Here is a 19,882-nt window from a genome sequence, read left to right as displayed (position 1 = left end):
ATTAAATCGACATAAAACCTTCTTTGGTGATGAAAAATTGTATTTTTTCTCTGAATTTTAACACGCGGTATCTCGCGAGTGAAACGATTTCGGACAGACGTTTATGCAAACTCTTTTTCTCATTTTGACCCAAGGAATCTCCCCTTAAATTCGCGCCTTATCTTTCGGCAACACCCTGTATATAGTTCGTAATTTCCTGCCTTCAAGAACCGCTCCTTCTTGCACTGGGCGTATTGGAGAGCTAAATTACCATCTTCCGAACAAAATCGCGATCCCATCAACACCTCTGGTAAGACCCATGCGTTTACCCTGCGATGACCTTATCTTGCATCCACCCACCATCCGGCAACGTGGTCATCCTGCTATAAGCAGCTTTTCTTGCCCGCTGGAGGCATTTCATTTCTATCGACGCGCGCGTCTTGTCGCACTTTTGCTGTGGTTGAGTTTCCTGCAGTCTGCAGGACAGCAACAATACGGTGCTCTTGAGTCGGCGGTGCGCGAATTCTTACCTGACCAGTGTTGCCTGATTTACTGCTCTTTCGTGGAATCTGGATATTTTTTTTTGGGGGGGGGGAAATTTGAGTGGAGAAAATTGCACTGATTCTGGTGAGTGCGTGATTTATGTCGATGTAGAGAAAAAAACGTTATAATCTGGTAAACCGTCTTAGACAGAGTCGATTTAGGATATATGAGAGGATTCGCGTGTGATGATGCCACACGGGATCATTGAATGGGTGCCGAGTTTCGCCGAATTTGTTTGCATAATGGGGCTCTTGTATTAGTATCTAAAAATTGTTATTTTTTTTCATTACGCGAATCATGGTCTCGAGTTTGAGCACAGGAGAAACCGCGGCCGAAGTGTGATTTACGTTTACTGCCATTAAAAGCTTATAAACCGTGTCAAGTGGGGAAATTATAATTTAATTAATACGGTATTTTGACAATAAGTATTAATTTATGAAAACTAGAAATTATTTAATGCGATAGGTAGGTTCTTGATAAAAGATGCCAAATGAAATGGGCTCAAGTGAAAATTGGTAAAAATTTTGCTTCGTGCATATACCTAATGACGTTTAGTAATTCGAATATTGACCAAAGTCTGATTTTATTTTGGGGCTAATTCTCAACTTCATGTAGGTAATTTTGTCGTGAAGACCTTCAATAATTTATCATTTTTAGCCGACATCGCTGCAAAACTGCGAATATTTTTCAAAATTTCTTTAAAAAAAATTTTTTTAAAATAAATTTAGATCATATACCCCGATTTTTGTACGTGTCACATGACCCTACCTCCTCACCAATTTGCCTATCTAATGCGAATATTGTTCGAACACTCTAAAGTGTCACGATTACACAGAAAGCATATAATTTTCCCATTTATGCCTAAACATTTGAAAGTACCAGTTTTCGCTAGAATAAACAGTTCCGGAAAGTAAAGTGTTGTAGAATCGCTCACGCAATGTGTGTTTTTGTCATATTTGGCCTGCTTCTGTTAGTTGTCATATCATCTTTGGAAGAGTAGGAAGTGATTTAAAAGAGCGTTGAATTCATGTTTATGTAACAAAGCATTATTTAGATACATATGGAAATCGAAGGAGCTCTTTCCCGTTGGTCTCTGAAAGTCTTTAATTTGCCATTGACGTGCGAGTTCTAACATGAATTTTTGATCGATTTTATAACTCCGATACCAAACAAGTTGCACTACTGATTTTGTTGCAATTTAACAACTCTAAATTTCCTTCGCGATGATTAAGATTGCCGGAATTAGCTTCAAAGTAGCAATGTTGGGCGAGGAAGGAATGTGAAAGCAAAAACTTCGGGGTGAAATTCCTTTTTAAAAGTGAAAAAAACATCACAATTTTGTTTCGATTCGGCACCTCCCAGTTGTTTGTTATTACCAGAATTTAGTTCGAAATCGCCATGGCATATTAGAGAGAGAGAGAGAGAGAGAGAGAGAGAGATTTGAATGGAAAATCTCAAGATAGAGTTCCATTTCAGAAGATTATTTAAAAAAATCCTAACTGGGATTCATAACAAGTTACGCCACTGTTGTTATTTCAATTTAATAAATCCACGTCGTAATCACAAATATTTCGAAAATTTCATTAGAAATGTTAGTGATGTATCGAAGAGAGATTTGAAGGGTAGCGAATTTCATTTTAAGGAATTTAGTTAAAAAAAAATCGTAACTCAGTTTAAAGCCAATTCACGCCACTGGTTTAATTATAGCTTAACATTTCAAGCGTCATTAATTATCATTAAAATTTTCTAAATTCACACTTAAATAGCAATGACGTATCAGTGAGCATTTTTAAACGGAAACTTCAGGATACAACTAGATTTCAGGGGCCTGGAGCTACTGCGCTGACGCTGGAGCCAAATCCATCGTCGACTTTACAAATTCGGTTTTAGGCCAACCAGATCACGTAAATGCTGAGAATATGAGTTATTCACGCGCAGGACCTATTTCCTTGTGATACCAATTACGTCAGACGTAGTTTGCGGCTTGCTACGCGAAGCGTAAACGCAGTCGCGTCGAATTGAGTTGCCCACGTGAATCCCCGATTTACAGCGAGCGGCACTGTCTTTCCCATGTCCGTGTCCATTTGTGCCGTTTGAATTAAGTGTTGCTAGAAGTATTGCCACACATGAATTGATATGTTATGCTAACTATTATACTTCTTGTTTACTTTGCATTTCATGTGTGTAAGGATGGCCTAAGCTTAAAATTGTATAGAGACTACGTATCGATGCAAGAAGTAGAACGTAGGTTTACATCGACAAATTACGTTCATGTTGATGTCTGACCCTAGTTCTCTCTATTGTGAAAACCATACATTCATATCGTCATTGAGTGTATTATTATAAGAAATTTCTGTATTAGAAAAGATTCAGGCGTCGAATTCACGTTGAATTCAGCGCATCATCGTCATTGACAAACCCGTTAAAAAGCTCTGTGGGTGAATATCTACGCACTTGTGAAAATTTTCTCGCAAGTTTGAGAAAATCTTCAGCCTCTTATGTTGATGCCTCATTGCTATTACCCACAGTTTTTAATAATGACGTCATCGAGTACGCATTAATGAAGAGGTTTTAAAAAACGTCAAACCTTGAAGTCTGTCGATTATCGAAATTGTCAAAAAATTATGACGTCATCGAGTATGCGTTTACGAAGTTAAAACATTCGGAGATTTGTGACAAGGTTCGAACCTTGATCTTTGAAGTAAAACTAGATTTATACAGCAAATGAGATAAAATAAGAAATAGGTTGGAGTAAAATGAAGAACAATGATTTGCAGGACGTCTATGGAGCCCGAATAAAATAAGTTCCTAGACGTTTTGTTCTGTGATTTTTGGGTTGTTTAGTGCTAATGTTGTTTTTATTATGGATCAGATAATATTCAGTTTCTTAATGGACACTTCAAATCAACTGTTTCTGTTTTCTTATTCGCTGGATGAACATTATAACTGATAACCATAAAGGCCACTCGGTCATTGCCTCAATGTTAGTGACGTCATTGAGTATGGACTTAAGAAAGAATCCTATCACGAAACTCTGTTCCATACGAAGAAGGATCTTCTGCGCTTGCGGATTTTCTTTGCTTTCGTTTCGAAGTTCCCTGTTCAGACGTTTGAGATTGCACACAAGTTTTAGTTGGGTCTTGAAGCCCCAAAGAATTTGCAATTTTTGGCGGTTCTCAAGAAACTTTTTTCTGTCCCGTTTGTGTTATTTTAATGAACCTCACTGTAATTCCAGGAAATAATTTTTTACCCCTTGGATTTTTCATTTCCTGAAAAGTTGTAGTCTTGGTTCTGCTGCCGCTGCTACTAAATTTGAGCAAAAAAACCTGACCAACCCTGCATTTTTCTGAGAGCTACCTACCACGGACTAAATTTCACTTGCATCGACATTTCAAACACGTTCATTACTCATTTTACCATATTAGCTCCTTTCTCATAAAATCATAATATCATAACTTGCATCCATTAGCCATAATAACAATTTCGGTAGCTTGTATACAGTGTTTGCATAATTTTATGGCCTTCACATACATACATTGATTGCGATTTGAGTCTGACTGGTTGACATTTAACCGCCTAAGAATTTATTTTTGTGTCTCGTTACCGAACCGAAGCTTTTGTTTAACTATCGCGATTCAAGCCGTTTGATGAATGAGTGACTTGAACAACAAAATTGCAGAATTAATTGGTGGAGGTGATTTATTGTTCTCCTTCGAATTGGGCCATACAAGTACACGATTGAAGTCTTCATGAGCGGATGGATAGGCGAAAAGTTGCCCGTCCTTTAGGTTTACCAAAGCAAAACACGTGTTATAGCCTCTTTTCTTCATTTTTATTTCAGCCGATTGAGCATTTAACTGGCAACAACGCATTTGACGTCATTGACTGGTCGCGAGTCGGACCTGTAAGTCCTAGTGATTTCGTCACAGCAAGACGGATTCCCTGAGGCTGCTGCAACCCGGCTAGGTAGCTCATCCTATGGTCTTCTTGGAGGTGGGCGTTCTGCATTATTGGGTGAGTTTGAGTTCGGCTGTTACAAAAGATTTTCCGGCAATTTTCTGTGAAGAGTCTCGGTATCGCATAAAGAACAAAACGTCGAATCGATTTTGTCCCATTGTGCAAGAAATTCTGACGAACTCTGTCGTAAAACTATTTCCAAATAAAGCGATTAAACGAGGTGTAGTCGATTTGCGGTTTAATTGCCATTTGGGAAACATTTCGCTTAACAGATGAGTGGTGTTTTTGCTTCAATGGAATTCTGACTGATGAATGCTTCACTTTTTCCCAGTGCGAATTTCATCGTTGGAAGGTCCAAAGTTCTTCCCACAAACTCTATGACTAATTCATCTGATACGGAAAATTTATGGTTATTATAAAAGTCATCATCGATGTTTCCAATCGGGCATTTCATTATTGCAAAATTTAACTAAATAGATGCTAATTAATTTTATGAGTTAACGGATTCGTGCAAACGGAAAGCGATCTTAATTGATTTTAATGGTCGTTTGTATGGTTTACGACATCCCAAAGATAAGATTTTACACTGTAGATAAGTTATGAATTAGCCGTTCGCCCATTTTTCGGAAACACGAAATTTATTGGCTCTGTTGGTAAGTGTCACCCAAAGAGGCGGAACTACCGTTTAAGTGGCCGGAAAAGCATTACTTTCCTGTGTTTGTCAACTCTCTTGAACCTGAACTAACTTGATCTGGATAAGAGAGCATTCGTTTTTCCCCAGTTCCTAACGTACAGCTTAATTGGGAAATTTTAGGGCAACAGGAAAAATTACGGAAAGACTTTTTCCGTGCTGCCACGAATTCCCGAGTTCCGTTGCCTTTCGCCGTCGCCCGCGCCCGGGAAAACGGTTTTTTAGACTTTAAGTTAATAAAATGCAACAATTTCGGGGTTCGACTGATTCCCCTACAAAGGCTTTCAGCGAAAAAATTACTTAAGAGGGCTGTCTTTTATGCTTCGAACACAGGGACATAGATGGCAGCGTACTCAAATGTTACTAATCAAATTTAACTTCGACCTTTAGTCGTCCCAAATCCAAAGCTCGAGGGCGATACGTGTAATGTCGTCGATATAGTGAATTTTAAAAGTTGACAATTCGCCGGAACAATTGAATTAAAGGGAGAAAATTTTCGCGTAATAATTTTTTACAACCTTCAGAGACTCGACCGACTCAAACTCAACAAAAATGTCTGGACGAGTTGGTTTCCGTTTTCGGCAATGAATCTCCACATAAAGCGACAATTTCCCTTTGATAAAGGGGAATTCAAACGTGGACGAATGAGCCTTAGCAACGAACCAAGGGCAGGTACACCACAAATAACAGTTACCCGGGAACGCGTCGGTTCCATGCGCAGACGCGTCAAGGAAGATTGACGCGTGACGTATCGCGAGATTGAGGGGATTTCAAGGACCTCAGTTCAGGAAATTTCGCATGAAGAATTGAAGCGCAGAAAAATTGGCGTCCCGTTAGATACCACATCTGTTGACCGAAGAACAGAAAGGACCTAGAGGCAATTGGTTGTCCATTGGTATTCGACGCCATCACAATTCAATATGGCGGTCATAAAGAATATCGAGTTGTATATAACTGTTCGCAATTTAGACGAATTGGAAAAATACCGAGAACACCATTCGATCGGCAGTTGTCGACAGTAGAGGACTACCAAACTTCATAGAATTTGCTCAGATAGCTCATTCATAATTTAAAATTTTCGAAAGTCACAGTTTTCACTTTTACATTCATATTTCGAAAATCCTCGAACGTATTTTTAACTTTAGATCATTTTCCCGAACGTGCGCAAAAACGCGCATCTTCTTTCTCATTTGAGTCACTTTGTATTTCGTACCGTTACCGTAATCGCCGTGGAACTCGCGTTATTTGGGACACCCCGCATATGCCCTAATACAGCAACGAAATGCAATTAATGGTCAACGAATTTATTTCGGTAAAGTACAGATCAAAGAGTGTTTCTTCGCGTTGTTGCCTTAATTGCTTCCGCCGAACGCATGAAAGAAATCAGGAAACCGTTAAAGATATCGTTTATTCGATTGCTTAAAAAGTTGCTTAAAAAGTTGCTTAAAAAGAAGGAGAGTATGTACAACATCATGCAATGTCTAATTAAAATTATGCAATTTTTTATTGCTATTCGATTAATAAAAAACCTGTAAAAGTTTAGATATCTAGTTGCTTTCATTGGAAAATACTTGGATATTGCTGTTTTTGCGGAAGTGGTTCGGTCTCTCAGGGGTATTATTACATAAGCCGTAAGGAAAGTTGTCATTTTCCATTCATATATTCATTTTGGTAATAACTCGGGTGCAATTTTCGGCAATTGAATTCAGCTTAACGGTACAACTTAGAACGACAACTTCAACATTTTTACATTTCAATTCGACGGTTTAAAATGGCGTTTTAGAAATTTTTCTCTGAACAGAAAAATATTTTTCATCCACCTTAATTCATATTTTTCGAGTGCAATTTCTTCGTAATTTTCAGTAAGTTTCATTCGCCCCCAGTAGAAAATTTTGAGCGCAACCTCCGTTAGGAAATTTGGGCGGAAGTTGCTTTTTTCTCTTTTTTTTTTTTTTTTTTTTTTTTTTTTTAATCGAAAACAATGAAAATCAACAATTCAAGTGAAATTTTCAGTGTATACTGGTCTTCCAAATTAAGCCACATTCAATGAACTAACCGAAGCAAACACTATTTTCGTTTCCTTTTAGTTCGTCTACCTAAATAATTCTTGGGACATTGCGTAAAATATCTAAAAACTTCCAAAAATTTTAAATCGAATTTCAGATTTTTATAGGCATAAAATTAGTGAAACCTTGTCGCAGTTGTGACGGTGATGAAAAATCGATTTTTGATAAAACGCGCATCTGATCCAGCGATTTCTCCATATTAAGGCAGTGGGGCCCTTACTGAGGGGATAACGTCAATGTGGCAGCACGAATAGTTCTCGTCTCTCTCCTCTCCCGGGCTAACCCCTAATGGCGTGCATGGCCGGACACACAGGAACAGATCGCGGGACGGTTGCGGCAAAAAAGCGATATATCTGGACATGATCGGCTATGACAAGGAAACAAAGATGTCCTTTGGCCGTGCGTTTATACACGAGCTGCCTTGCTTGTTTTGTGCTGAACTTGACATTGGATTAAATAACATACAAGGTGCACATGTCCAAGTTGAAGGTATTACGAGCACCAGCTTGCGTGAAATAGCTGTAATGGCATTTTGGGGAATTTCGCTTTTTCTCTCCACTCCAATGTCACTCCCGATCAACAGCTATTACCTTTGGAGTAAAACTTTTTCGGAATTTCGATTGCGTGTGACCAGTTTCCGTCCAAATTAAACGGAACGTTGGAGGACCTACTTGTCCAGTTTGGTCCGGGTAATTGCGTGGCGTGTCCAAAGGAATAAAAGGATCACTGGATGTAACTTGAAATTTTCCTTCAGTACCGTGTTTGCTCAATGGATGTGTGTATGTGCCACAATGAAGAAATGGGTTTGGTTAATTCGTGACAAGTGCACTAAATATCCCTTTGCGGACATAGGAGTGTAAGAACACACGATATCATGCGTCGACGTTTAATAGCTTTCACTGTGTGGACATTAGGGACAACTGCGAAGGTTTCAGTGGGTTCTTGAACCATGAATCGGTGCACTTTGTACATTACTTTTGCTGTTGTCGGTTTGTAGCTAAGTGCAAAGCACTTCTCCAGATAACGACAAGCACGAAACATCTTTGTTGCGGACGGTAATGCAATACTGTCTTCTAAATCATCTGAGAGACGTTGCATCTTTCCACATTTCTTCACTTACAAGTAATAACGTACTTTTCCGACCCTGAAATTGTCCTCAAGAATTAGTATTGTCTGAGACAATGCTTTTGTAAAGCTCGGTTTTTCAAAACGGAAGATGCATTTCGATAAATCTTAAACCTTTACGGCCCCTTATTTGGGCAATACAATGTCCCATGAAATAGTTTAATTAGCTTAAAATAGTTTTGCATATTAACGGTGACATTTAGCTTATCGTGAAATGGTAAGGTGACTCATTCAGCAGGTTAGTGTGTTTTGGAGAGGGACTTGACCAACTTCCGTGTGTTTTTACCGAACCTTCGATAAGATCACGTTATGGAAAATATTCACAAACTTCTTTTGCATAAGAAATGTAAATACTTAAGCTAGATCTGAGCATCACGACGGAAAAACCTTTTAAGCTCGTATAAGGGGTTCCAAGGTTTCGTGTGGTGGCTTATACCCTGTATGATAAATTGATACGTTACCAAAAAAGCACTTCCATCAAAAGAGCATAAGAAACAGTCAAGGTTCAGACATAATGATTTCGTTAGGATTAGCAAATAAGTTTTAACTGGTATTATCATGTGCACATTGACAGGCATGAAATTCGTTCTTGAAGCGGTAAAAAATACCTGAAAGAGCGAACAAATCAATCGAAGTTCGCAACCTGATAGAAGGTTGTTTATGTTAATGAATTGTGTATATGGCTGTTCCGTGTTTTTGTTATTGCTTTTTTAGTGTTTTATATGTATCGCTACTGAAAGACAGGATTTATTTACCTTTTAAATTCCGCTGACACTTGAATAGGTGCAAGTAATCTCTTTGGGCAGAACGGGGACAGTTAGTCAGTGAATGGCAAGTAGTGCAACTATTTCATATAAATTCATAAATCAATGATTAGTGGTCGCGTATGAAACTCGTAACTCTGAAGGGATCGGCAAAATATTTCCTTTCGCGTGCGGTCTTCGGAGTAACAGAATTTGAGAATAATTTGGAGCAGTTTGCATCGCAGTCAAAATCACTCATTTTTAACCCCCTTTTCCTAGGAAAGGGGAGACGAAACGCTAGTCAGAAGGCGTCACCCAATGTCTGTCGGGTTAACATTGGGAACACCCTCCGTAGTTAATAAACGGTAATTTATGAAGAAAACATGGAAAGACGGACGAATTTACTACCACCCGACCGCGTCTGCGCCTCCATATCCCATTTTCTCCCCTTCCCTTTCCTTTTTAGTTCTGGGAGGCACCCCGGTCCAAAAGGGAATTCCCCCATACTTGGCCATCTGGTGGCGACGGCAGTAGAACTCTCCTTCGATAGCGCTTTGTCCCAAGATGCCTCTGTCAGTTCATTTCTCATTGAGTTATCGCTAACTGTAATACCGGAAGCTTATTTAAAAGATCACTGGGACTTGCCGGGGTCTACACGAGGGGGGGGGGGACATTTTCAACTTAGCCACTTTCAACCCCCATTAAGTGGGTAAGATGCGCGCCCCTCAAATCTTAAATGGGAATAGGGTTCAAGTGACGCCTCTTTGCAAAGGTCATAGCATTTTCTTTCCATCCCTTCCAAGCTCTCCGAATTTTCGGCACGTTTCAAAGGTTAAACGAGCCAACATCGAACGTTTTTTCAATTTGCAAGGTATATTTTTTTAATAATAATTTTGTGAGGAAAACTCACTCTTCCTGAGCTCAGATTTGAGTTTTCAGTAGAAGTAACCCAACACAGGGAAGACGACTGAAGCCGTTCACCTGCAATTTTACGCATCTTGGTTATCCTCTAGCTCAACAAGCGTTCAAACTGTTTTGAGCCAAGGGAACCACAGGCAAAATCATGTGAGGTACTAATTGCGGATGAATTCAATGTAAATAATTCATCACACCTATCTCTAAAGGGAGGCAACAAATATTACTGCCCTTAGTTTTGTTAGAAGCACGGAATTCCATAGCAGAAGCAACTACTAGAATTTTGCTGGTATAATTGCAAACAAGATACTGACAAATGATGATAATTTCAGGACTTTAACGCATGTAATGTAATAATAAAACGCATAAGTAACGCATGAAATAAAATTCTTTAAACGCTTCCTTGCATCAAGTTGGTTTAAGTGTGATTTAAAAAAGACATATTAAGCACTTCTTACTTAACAATCTGCTGGCTACAAAGATAACCGAATGATTACTTTTCTTATCGACCGAGTTCTTATTAACGCGTTTTGTAGGAAACTACTGAAGGAAATTCAGGGAACTTGGATAATGGTGAAAGGAGAATTCCACGATCTTTAAAACGAGGTATCGCTTCACCCCGAATACCATTTAAGGTTCAAGGGGTGCACCTTACACCCGCACCGGGTTGGAAATAGCAGAGTGCGTAAAAGATTTCCTTCCCTAAATGGAAATCGACAGGTCCCAGCGGTTTTTTCCCTGCAGGCGATAATTAACAGAAATCTGTCATGTTTCATTTTCGTTAGTCCACCCTATGTAGCATCCATTCTAGACTTACTAGAAATACCTCGAGCAGGTTTTTATCATTTTATTTATTTTATTTCATTAGACGTGCTCAACTGCGGAGAATGTACGAATTTTTTGTACATTTTTTTTTCAAGAAATATGACAGAAATGTCATAAGTTCAACGTCTTCAATCGTGTCTGTCCTGGAACTCTTCCGCAGATACTCCCGATGTTCCTAAATAACGTTTCAGCGGTTTTCGACAAAAATCTATACTCAAATCTGAAATTGAACACCTTTAGTCAAATTCGTTTGCGTAATTTTGTGATTTTTGTAAAACGCCGAAATTACTAATTTAAGTAAGCGCTACTTAACTCTTCGAAGATCATGGAGAACGGTGGGTGATTCGTGGGTGGGTGGCGGCCACGAGCGATGTAAAGAAGGACGTTTGGGCTTTCCAACGAAATCGCTCCAAATCAGTTGGGTAATGAGGCAAGACCAGGGGTGTGTTATACTCGAAATTAGTGAGTTAAAAAAAAAATCGAGTTTAAAAATCCTCGGGCTGTCACGGCATCTCAAGCAAGCCGAAATTGGCGCAGTGGTAGACGTCGGGGCTTTACAGAGGTCTGCGATGTTGAGTTTAATGTTGAATATATTTTTTGAATTTGACACATTTTTCAAACTGGATTTACAACGTTACAGAAATGGTGTTGCGGCGAACCTGTCAACCTTGGGAAAATTGTTGAACATCATTGAATCGCCAATCCCCAAAGGTGGTCGACACCCATGGCAAAGAGTTTCTGCCTCATTTTGACTCTTTTTTTGAAGCGATCATTAAAATGCACTTAAAAACAGATAATTAACGAAGAATCAAATGCCGGAACACGATTTTGGTCTCTGAACAGTCACAATTCAGTAAAATTCGGCGGTGCTTGAATGGTAAACAATTACCCAAGGGCGACAATGTATTATTCAGGCACCACTTTATTCATATTTTTTTCTTCAAGGATTGATTAAAATGTGCTTAATGATAGATAATGCCTAAATAAACGTCTGCAAAGTACGGGGTCACTTTGTGCACGGTGGATTATTACGGAAACTGGCCCAGGCAGAGCAGATGCCAAAGCAACTACTTAATCAGCATTACAAGGTATTTTGGGGTATACTGTGTCCTGAAACATCGTAACAACTGAAAATTATCTTATTTTAATCAAAGATGTCCTATACAGGATGGTACAGTCTGAAAAAACACCTAGTATGATGCCCATAAAGAAATCCCTTTCAGTTCATGGTGAGATTGCATGCGAAGTAACATGCAGTAAAGAGTTATCAGCCAAAGTGTCGCTATCAGTTGCGGAGCTATTTCAGATAGCGGCGCTTGCAGCTCGTCGGTGAAGTTTTATTATCAATTCAAAAAACACTTGATTTGCCAGTTAGTTGTTAACTGACAGCTGATGCTCCCTAACCGAACATTGGAGAACCGGTCCTTAAAGCTGGTTCTTCAATGCCCTGTTAAACTGCGTGTGACGTAACTTGTAGTCAAGCTAGCTATCAGTCAGAATGTCTCTTTTAATTGCGGAGGTGGTTCATATAGCTGTGCGACGTACTTTTAAATCACCCCGTATCGATCTTATAGGTCTGCTCTACTAAAATGCTTCCGTTAAGTTTTCCTATCGATATTTCTACATCAAAAATATCGACACTTCTCATTTGCCGCACTGGAAAACCTCTTCTCGACTTTATCGGCTTTCCTGGCATTACAAAAGAAATAACTGGAAATGACTGACGTGGCATATTTAGAAGACCATTAACTTTTGGACCAAGGTTAAACCTTGGACCAAACCGAAAACCTTGGGCCGACCAGGCACAATCAGCACCAATGGTAGGGTTTTGAAACGACCATTAAGGGACACTCTGTACAATGGAAACCAAGAGCGTGAACTGTCAGCAACGGCCACAATGTGTAGTGACTCCGCATGTGCAAACTTGGAGGGCTCGGTTCAGGGAAGCTCCTTTGTGAGACGTATACAGGGTGATGTAAAAGTAATTTTATTTAAAAAAATCTACGAAGGTGGCAGAAATGCGTGGCATTTAGGTCATGAAATTCCTCTCGTGTATTGAAACTTCTAACTTGCACGATTGTTCAGGTGCAATTTGGCTGCAATGGTCTGTTCAAATCAACTTTCTTATTCGAAACCTTCCTGCGACCGAAACCGAAATATTTTTTTGATTTTTTTGAACGAATGCGCAATTTATATTTTTAACTATCTGAAATTTTGTCTTCTTTTTGGAGATCTCCTCCTTGGGGTCTATAGGTATTTACCATACTTCATCCAGCATCTCTGGTTTCGCATCTGGCGCTCCATCGCGACAATTCAGTATTCTTGCCAAACGCAGATCGTCGTTGCATTGAAATTAAATGTTGATGACTCCCACTAATGTCATAAGACCGACTTTAGGATCTTTCAGTACCGCTTAAAAGTACCAACCATTTTACTCTTGCTTTATTGCACCTATAAAATTCGCCCTTGCACGTCAACCATATGGGTGATAGTACGCCGACCACGCAGCCAACCACATGCCGCGTAACTGCGGCACATGAAAATCGATTTGCCGCTTTTAACAATGACATCACACCAATCCATATCATAACAAACGCATTTTGATCACCATTACTTTTGTTTCAACTGGGCAGTAACAGTCTTTGAATGATGTTTATTCATTGATGTACCCACCGTTTTTTGCAGTTTACGGTCACCCATGGCCAGTCGTGCTGCGCAACATCCGGGTCATCCTGGTCATAACTGCATAAGACGAATGTAAAAGAGAATTTATGGGGGGATTATGTCGCGATAAGACCTCATTTTGCTCTGATGCTCCTTGGGAGGTGATCCATATTGTTCGTATTTAATGACGCTAAAGCGGATTCGTCATCTTGATGTTTACGGATGTCTCAAGTCGGACCCATTTCCGAAATCAACTGGGTCACGACACAGTTAAGTCAATAAGAAAAATGCAAAAGTCAGGTAGACGAGATTTGCGCAATATTGACTCAGGTGATTAGCACACCATTTAGCGGGTGTGTACCCGAATTGTTTGAAATGTTAATGTGTAGTGTTCATCGTCTGTGCTTAAATTGTCAAGGAAGACTGGCCGTGGCCTCAGGACACAACTCTTGAAGCCACTTTTGCAGCATAAGCCGACCCAGCTCTATTTATTATTCCTGTGAAACTCTCTGGGAAACATTCGGAAAAAATGCTCCAAAATCCTCTTTGAGGGGAGGTTTTGCGCGATTAGGAGTAAAGAGAAACGGGGGGTTGATAAAAGAAATTTGAGGTCCGTCTTTACTTAAACCAGGCCGATATTAATGAACTTAAGTTAGTTCCATCAAGCTTTGGAATGGGTTTTAGGGTCTTAAAAGGGCAGTTTTAGTCAGATTTTGCAATCCGTTCTCATATAAAGTTAACGACTTATTAGCTTACGGATTTAACACGCTTTACATACAGTGCGAGCAAAAATGATTAAACTGTGCCGCTCTGTACTGAAATTCGTCTTCAAAATGTTTTTTACGCTAATTCTCAAGCTCAAGATCTAAATGTCAAACCAGCTAGACTCCAGGACGTACCTTCTATATTTCCAACCTTCTAGGAACAATTTGCGTATTTTCAGCAAGAAATAATGAATTTGTGAAGATGTAAATTTTAATTCAATGATTATTTAAAATTAATTACAAATTTACATTATTGACATGAGTTTGGATCAAGTTGATTTTTCCTTGTTCACCACCAGAAATTGTAATTACAATTTGCAGTAAATGCTGGAAGTGCAGGTTCCTTTGGAGACGCATTCTGAGACGTCTGCTCATGTTCTGAAAGACTGCAATCACCATTTGCAAGGGCGACTGCATTTACTGTTTCAGCAATGCTTTCTTGCAATTCCTTCAACGCGTGCAAATGAATTTTGTGCACAGTATTTAAGTAACTAAACAAAATAATAGTCCAGAGGCGTCAAATCCGGAAATTTTGCAGGCCATACGTTTTTACTAATATAAGTATCTCCATAAAATGGTTTTACAAACGTTTTAGAAGTCAAACAAATATATGAAAAAACGATCTGTGCGCACCTGATCAATGACTCTAGTTTGATAATGGATAAAAGAAGTTTCGATAATCTTTCAACGATAAGTCCACTGTTTCGACGAAGCGGACACTTCAATCATTATTGCCCACACAGTAGAATTTTTATTAAATTTACCACGAATGAAAAACATATCGTAGTGTTGGTTTGCTCGGAAGCTTGGTGTTGTGAGTGATAAGCGCCTCAATGGTGCCCACTCATTAACCAACGAGCAGAAACTATCTTTTCCTCATGGAGATTGATCATCAAAGGGGCAGACGTGTCTTTCACCACGGATGAACTAGCAAAGCTTGTTTAAATAATAATCTTGCGTCTTCGGAGGTGTATGTGGTGAAAGTAAGTGTGGATGAGGCTGATATGTCTGAGAACCTACGACAATTCATCAAAGTCTTAAGTGACGGATTATGACTCGTGGGGCAATAGAAAGGTTTAAGCTTCTAATGCAGGGAAAACTGCGTCTTGACGCCATTTCCTGGAGTTTTATAGGTCAGAGCTCGCAAGCCCACCAAATGTTTGATACCTTTATTAATGTCTTGTCCAGTGTACACTTTCAGGCGCTTTCTGAAAAGATCTATAGATTGAGGTTTAAAAAACGAAACAAAATCTCTTAGTTTACATACGAAACCAGTTTCACTCGCTTAATGAACATATAAACCGGCATAATTTGTTTGCAAAAAAAGCAAAAAATAAGAACATTCCAGCTGAATAAGTTTAGTTGTTTTTCCTAAATGGCTCAATCTATGGTTGGAAACGTTCCAATTAGCAATCGTGCATCAGCTGACTAATTCAAACTCAACACTTCTGATTCTTCATTTTATTTCGTGGAAATCACTGTAAATCATGTTAGAGATACATTAACCAGCTCGAAGAACAAATCCAGTTGTGATGAATACGGTCTTAGTACGCAGTTAATTAAAATTGTTATAAAAACTGCAAATTGCATTTTGCAGTTTTAAGAAATCTTGCCAATATTGCCTCACGAGTGGAATTTTCCGTCATGATCTTCAGATCGCCTTGCGAGACCTGTTTTGAAGGGAGTTGGAGGAGTGCAGACTTATGCTCATAGTCGAACTCTTTGAGACTAATGATCTTTTGAGTGACGTTCAGTAGGGCTTCAGGGGGCGTGGGAGTGATATTGGGATCGGTCTCGAAGATACGGAGGTCGTTTTGCGTGCTGAACTATGACATGGCGCTGCTAAGTGACTTCAGCAAAGCTTTCGACCTTGCACATCATGGCGGTTACCGCAAAATTTGCCATACTACGAAAATTCTGCAAATAGTATCCAGTTTCTTCCGAGTTATTTTAACTCCATGATCTGGATGGTGGATATCGAAGGAGGACGATCAGGGAATGGCAATATTGATATGGGAGCAGTTCATGGATCGATCTCGGTTTTTTTCTTACAGATGAAAGACCCAAGGTCCCGCATACATTCGTTAAGGATCGATGGAACTGTTTTTCGTGGAAATGCTGGAACACGTCAAATATTATTTTCTGTTGTGTATTTTTTCACGTGACCAACACATACATATATGGGAATACCGACGTAATAGATAAATGCACTTTTTCATTTTTTTCCTTGTGGAATCTCATGTATATCAGGGCAAGGCACAATTCAAATTCCTCAGAAAAAAATGATCATTTGAGGATATGTCTGTTGAGCTTCTTGAGTAATAATATTTTTCACTTCGTCTATATTATTGGATTTGTTTAAATACACTCCATGTTTCCGATTACCCCATAAAAAAGTCAATAGGAGTCAGGTCGGGCGATCTGGGAGGTCACTCTAATAGCCATATTGCGTAGATATTTCAATAACTCTTGAATTTCGACGCGGGCATGCTGCATGGGATACGTTCAGAGTTTCGCAAGCAACTCCAAAACGCCATGAGCTGTATAGGGCTCTATAAAAAAAGTTTAAAAAATACGTTTATGTACTAAGTGGGTAACGCTGTATACAAGTGTGTTACGTCAAAAAATGCACAACAAAAAACAATATTTCATGTGTTTCAGCATTTTCATGAAAAATGCTTCCTTCACTTTTTAGCGAATTTAAGGGTAGATCTAGGTCCTCTGCGTACACATATGAATGGCCTATCTTCGAGCATTCACAGGGAAAGTTCTACTCTTTTTACCGATGACGCCATAGCGTCTTTTGTTGTTGGCTCCCATGAAGGCTCGTTAAAGAGTTTTGAGGTGTTAAGGCAGCGGGCCGAGGGCTGGTTCAGTGCTAATGAACTCCTTTCAAATGCCAAGAAAGCCAAAACGAGCATACTTAAAGGCAACTTTTATCAGTTATGGTTTACCTGAGGCCGATGCAAATCAGGCTATTGTTTCAGTACCTAGTCCTAATGGTAGATTTGGTAAGATCAAAGATGATATCTAGTCTTAATGGCATTTGAGGATTGAAATCGATCGCATTTTCAAAGCGGCTGTAATTTCTACGAGGTAGATCGTTTCAGATAATGTACGCTTATTCCGTCTACAGGGTTATTGATTTTGAACGGCCAGTCAAGTTGTTTCTCCTTAACGCTTAGATTTGGAATACGGTCATCAGCTTTGTTTTACAACATGATCACATTTCCACCTGTCGTGACGCAATCACCGAATTATACAATGGCTTTAAATAAGGCAGTCCTGATTGGTTTGCTGGCACTGCTGGCAGTCCATTATTGATTGCAATCACGATTCTTTCATCTTGAAATAACCAGCTGTTGCATTTCACTTGCTGCTTCGCATTATCGTCCACTGCCGTTTACGGAGACCGTATAAAATGTATTAGTTTTGCTTAATGAACTAGACGCACAATAAAAGCAATTTCGCAGTTATAACAAGAAAGTTTTTTATGCTGAAAATTCTCTTGATGTCCGATGGCTTCGGCCATTCGTCCATCCATTAGGTTTATTAGTTTTCCAAATAAGGTGCATAGGAGAGGAATAAAAGTGGAAGAACAAAACTGGAATAGTTGCATGCACACTGCAAACGCTCTGCGGGAGTTTTGCAAAAGAAAAACTCGAACGATAAAGAATACTGAGAAACAATTACCCCCCGAGGTGGATCGAAAGGCTAAAGAGTTTCAACAACCTGTCTATCATACATTCGCCAAATATGGACAGGTTAGGTGGTGCAAAAAAATGCGTGAAATGCTTGTTACACATATACCACTTAAGATCAGCTTCAGGAAAACCGATGAAGAAACTTGGCCATTAGAGAAAAATGCAGATTGGCATATTTCCCATGCCGGTCTTATCACAAGTCAAATTACAAAAGCGATTTATTTGGGACGTCACATTGGTCAGTGAATGAATGCGCGGCGCAGGGGTGCGGCGCAGTTAGTCCAGCGTGATGTGCCGCATGGGAAATTGCGCTAGTTCCCTCATGGCGCGTCCGCTGAGATCCTGGACGACCACGCGCTCACGCAGAGTTTCATATAGTTTCCATTAAGTATTCAAGATTGGGATTCTTAAAGAGAAACCTCAATCTGCGACGCGCATTCTGATTCGATTTCGGGTTTTGAGTCTGAAAGCTGAGACTGAGATTTGAAAATCTTTGCCAAATCCTCGGTAACTCGGGCAGTTTTCCCCGTCTCTAGTTTCTAGAGATGTATACAGTTTTCCTGCAACTTGTGCACGTGACCGCACGACGTTTCGAAGCTTGCGCCGTCCGGTCTCAACTCGCTCTGATCCGAAAAATACGATTTTTCCTACTGCCCCTTCGCCCTTCATTTGAAAATTTTCCCTCTCGTTCGTTAATTCCTTCTTCGTGAAATGACTTGACCGTTAACGTGAGTAATGTGTTGTTCGGGAGTAGTAATATTCAATTAGTCGGTTTAGTAAGAAAACATACACTGCGTGCTCGGATTGTGTAGGAAGGGCACCTGGTTTTTCTGCCAAGCAACTGTTCAACATTGAACAAAATCAAAAGTTGTTTGAAATAATTTGTTAGTCTAATCGGGACCGCGCACGAAAGTAATGCTCACATTGCTCCGAAATAATGGTGTCAAGAATTTTTAACGTTGGTGACAATGTGATTTAATGTCATCGTCTAGGCTGAAGTCGCTTTAACGGATAAATGAGATATCGAATAAGGTCAGTATTTCGTTATTTCCAATAGATTTGTGGTATGTGGCAAATCTGAGCTCTTACCCATGTAACGTGTGACGTACCGTAACATGTAACACGTAATGTAGCGTAGCACGCAACGTACCGAACGCGTAACGTAACACTATTTTGCTTCAGTGCTCTGAACAAACGAAGACGCGAAAATCCATTTTACATTTGATCATTTTCGATTCTTCATGCAGGCCACGTTGAGAAAATGCGATTTTTCGATTTGTGCCCTTAATTTTCGCCCTATTCCCGGCGGTTTATCAAAAATGACGTATTATACAGGGTGTCCTCGGATTGCGTGGCCAAAATGACACCGCAGATTATTTGAGTCAAAATAAGTCGATTTGACTAAATTTGCCTCAGTCCAAAAGTTGATAATCGCGGAGTTACAGTTTCGACTTGCTTCAGGCAAAGTTGAACTTGCGGGTTACATTATTTGTTGATCGATAAAAATTAATGCAAATTCTTTGATCCATTTTCCGAAGATCGCCGCTCGGGGCGGACACAATGCAGTAACCAACACCTTGCGACCTTTTCAACAGACTAAACTTCCGAGGTGTCTACCAATGTATACGTTGTTTAAGGACACGTTTACCAACGCAACGGGCGAAAAGTGGCATAAATCGAATTGATAAAGGAAATTGGAAAATTCCCGTTATTTTTTGAGCACACCTCGTATATACCTAGTTTTAAGCAAACAAACCGCACGAGAAAATTAGAGAATATTGTTTCTCGACAAACTGTGAATCCAAATTGTTTGGGTTGCGGGGAGACTATTGTTAAGCGAGTATGAACGGCGATCGATAGTTGGCCGATAGAGATGGAGGGTCCAGTATCTGTCACACGGGACTGC

General features: G+C 39.7%; 1 protein-coding gene across 6 annotated transcripts in view; it reads left to right on the top strand.

The window, feature by feature from the left end:
• The window catches only part of LOC136348657 (serine-rich adhesin for platelets), a 100,677-nt gene that overhangs the window by 8,646 nt on the left and 72,149 nt on the right, over window positions 1–19,882 (top strand). For 2 of the 6 annotated variants that reach the window (XM_066299657.1, XM_066299656.1), the window contains exons 1-2: window positions 406–606; window positions 4,364–4,536. The gene's annotated coding sequence lies outside the window, so the exon portion shown is untranslated. Of the gene's footprint in view, window positions 1–401; window positions 607–4,363; window positions 4,537–18,872; window positions 19,009–19,882 lie in introns of those variants that run through there. The other 4 variants (XM_066299658.1, XM_066299652.1, XM_066299653.1 and 1 more) reach the window with 4 other exon arrangements.

This window comes from Euwallacea fornicatus, chromosome 34 (genome assembly GCF_040115645.1).
Source record: "Euwallacea fornicatus isolate EFF26 chromosome 34, ASM4011564v1, whole genome shotgun sequence".
Lineage (NCBI taxonomy): Eukaryota > Metazoa > Arthropoda > Insecta > Coleoptera > Curculionidae > Euwallacea > Euwallacea fornicatus.
The sequence above is the reverse complement of the archived record's forward strand: the minus strand, read 5'-3'. Positions and strand labels throughout refer to the sequence as shown.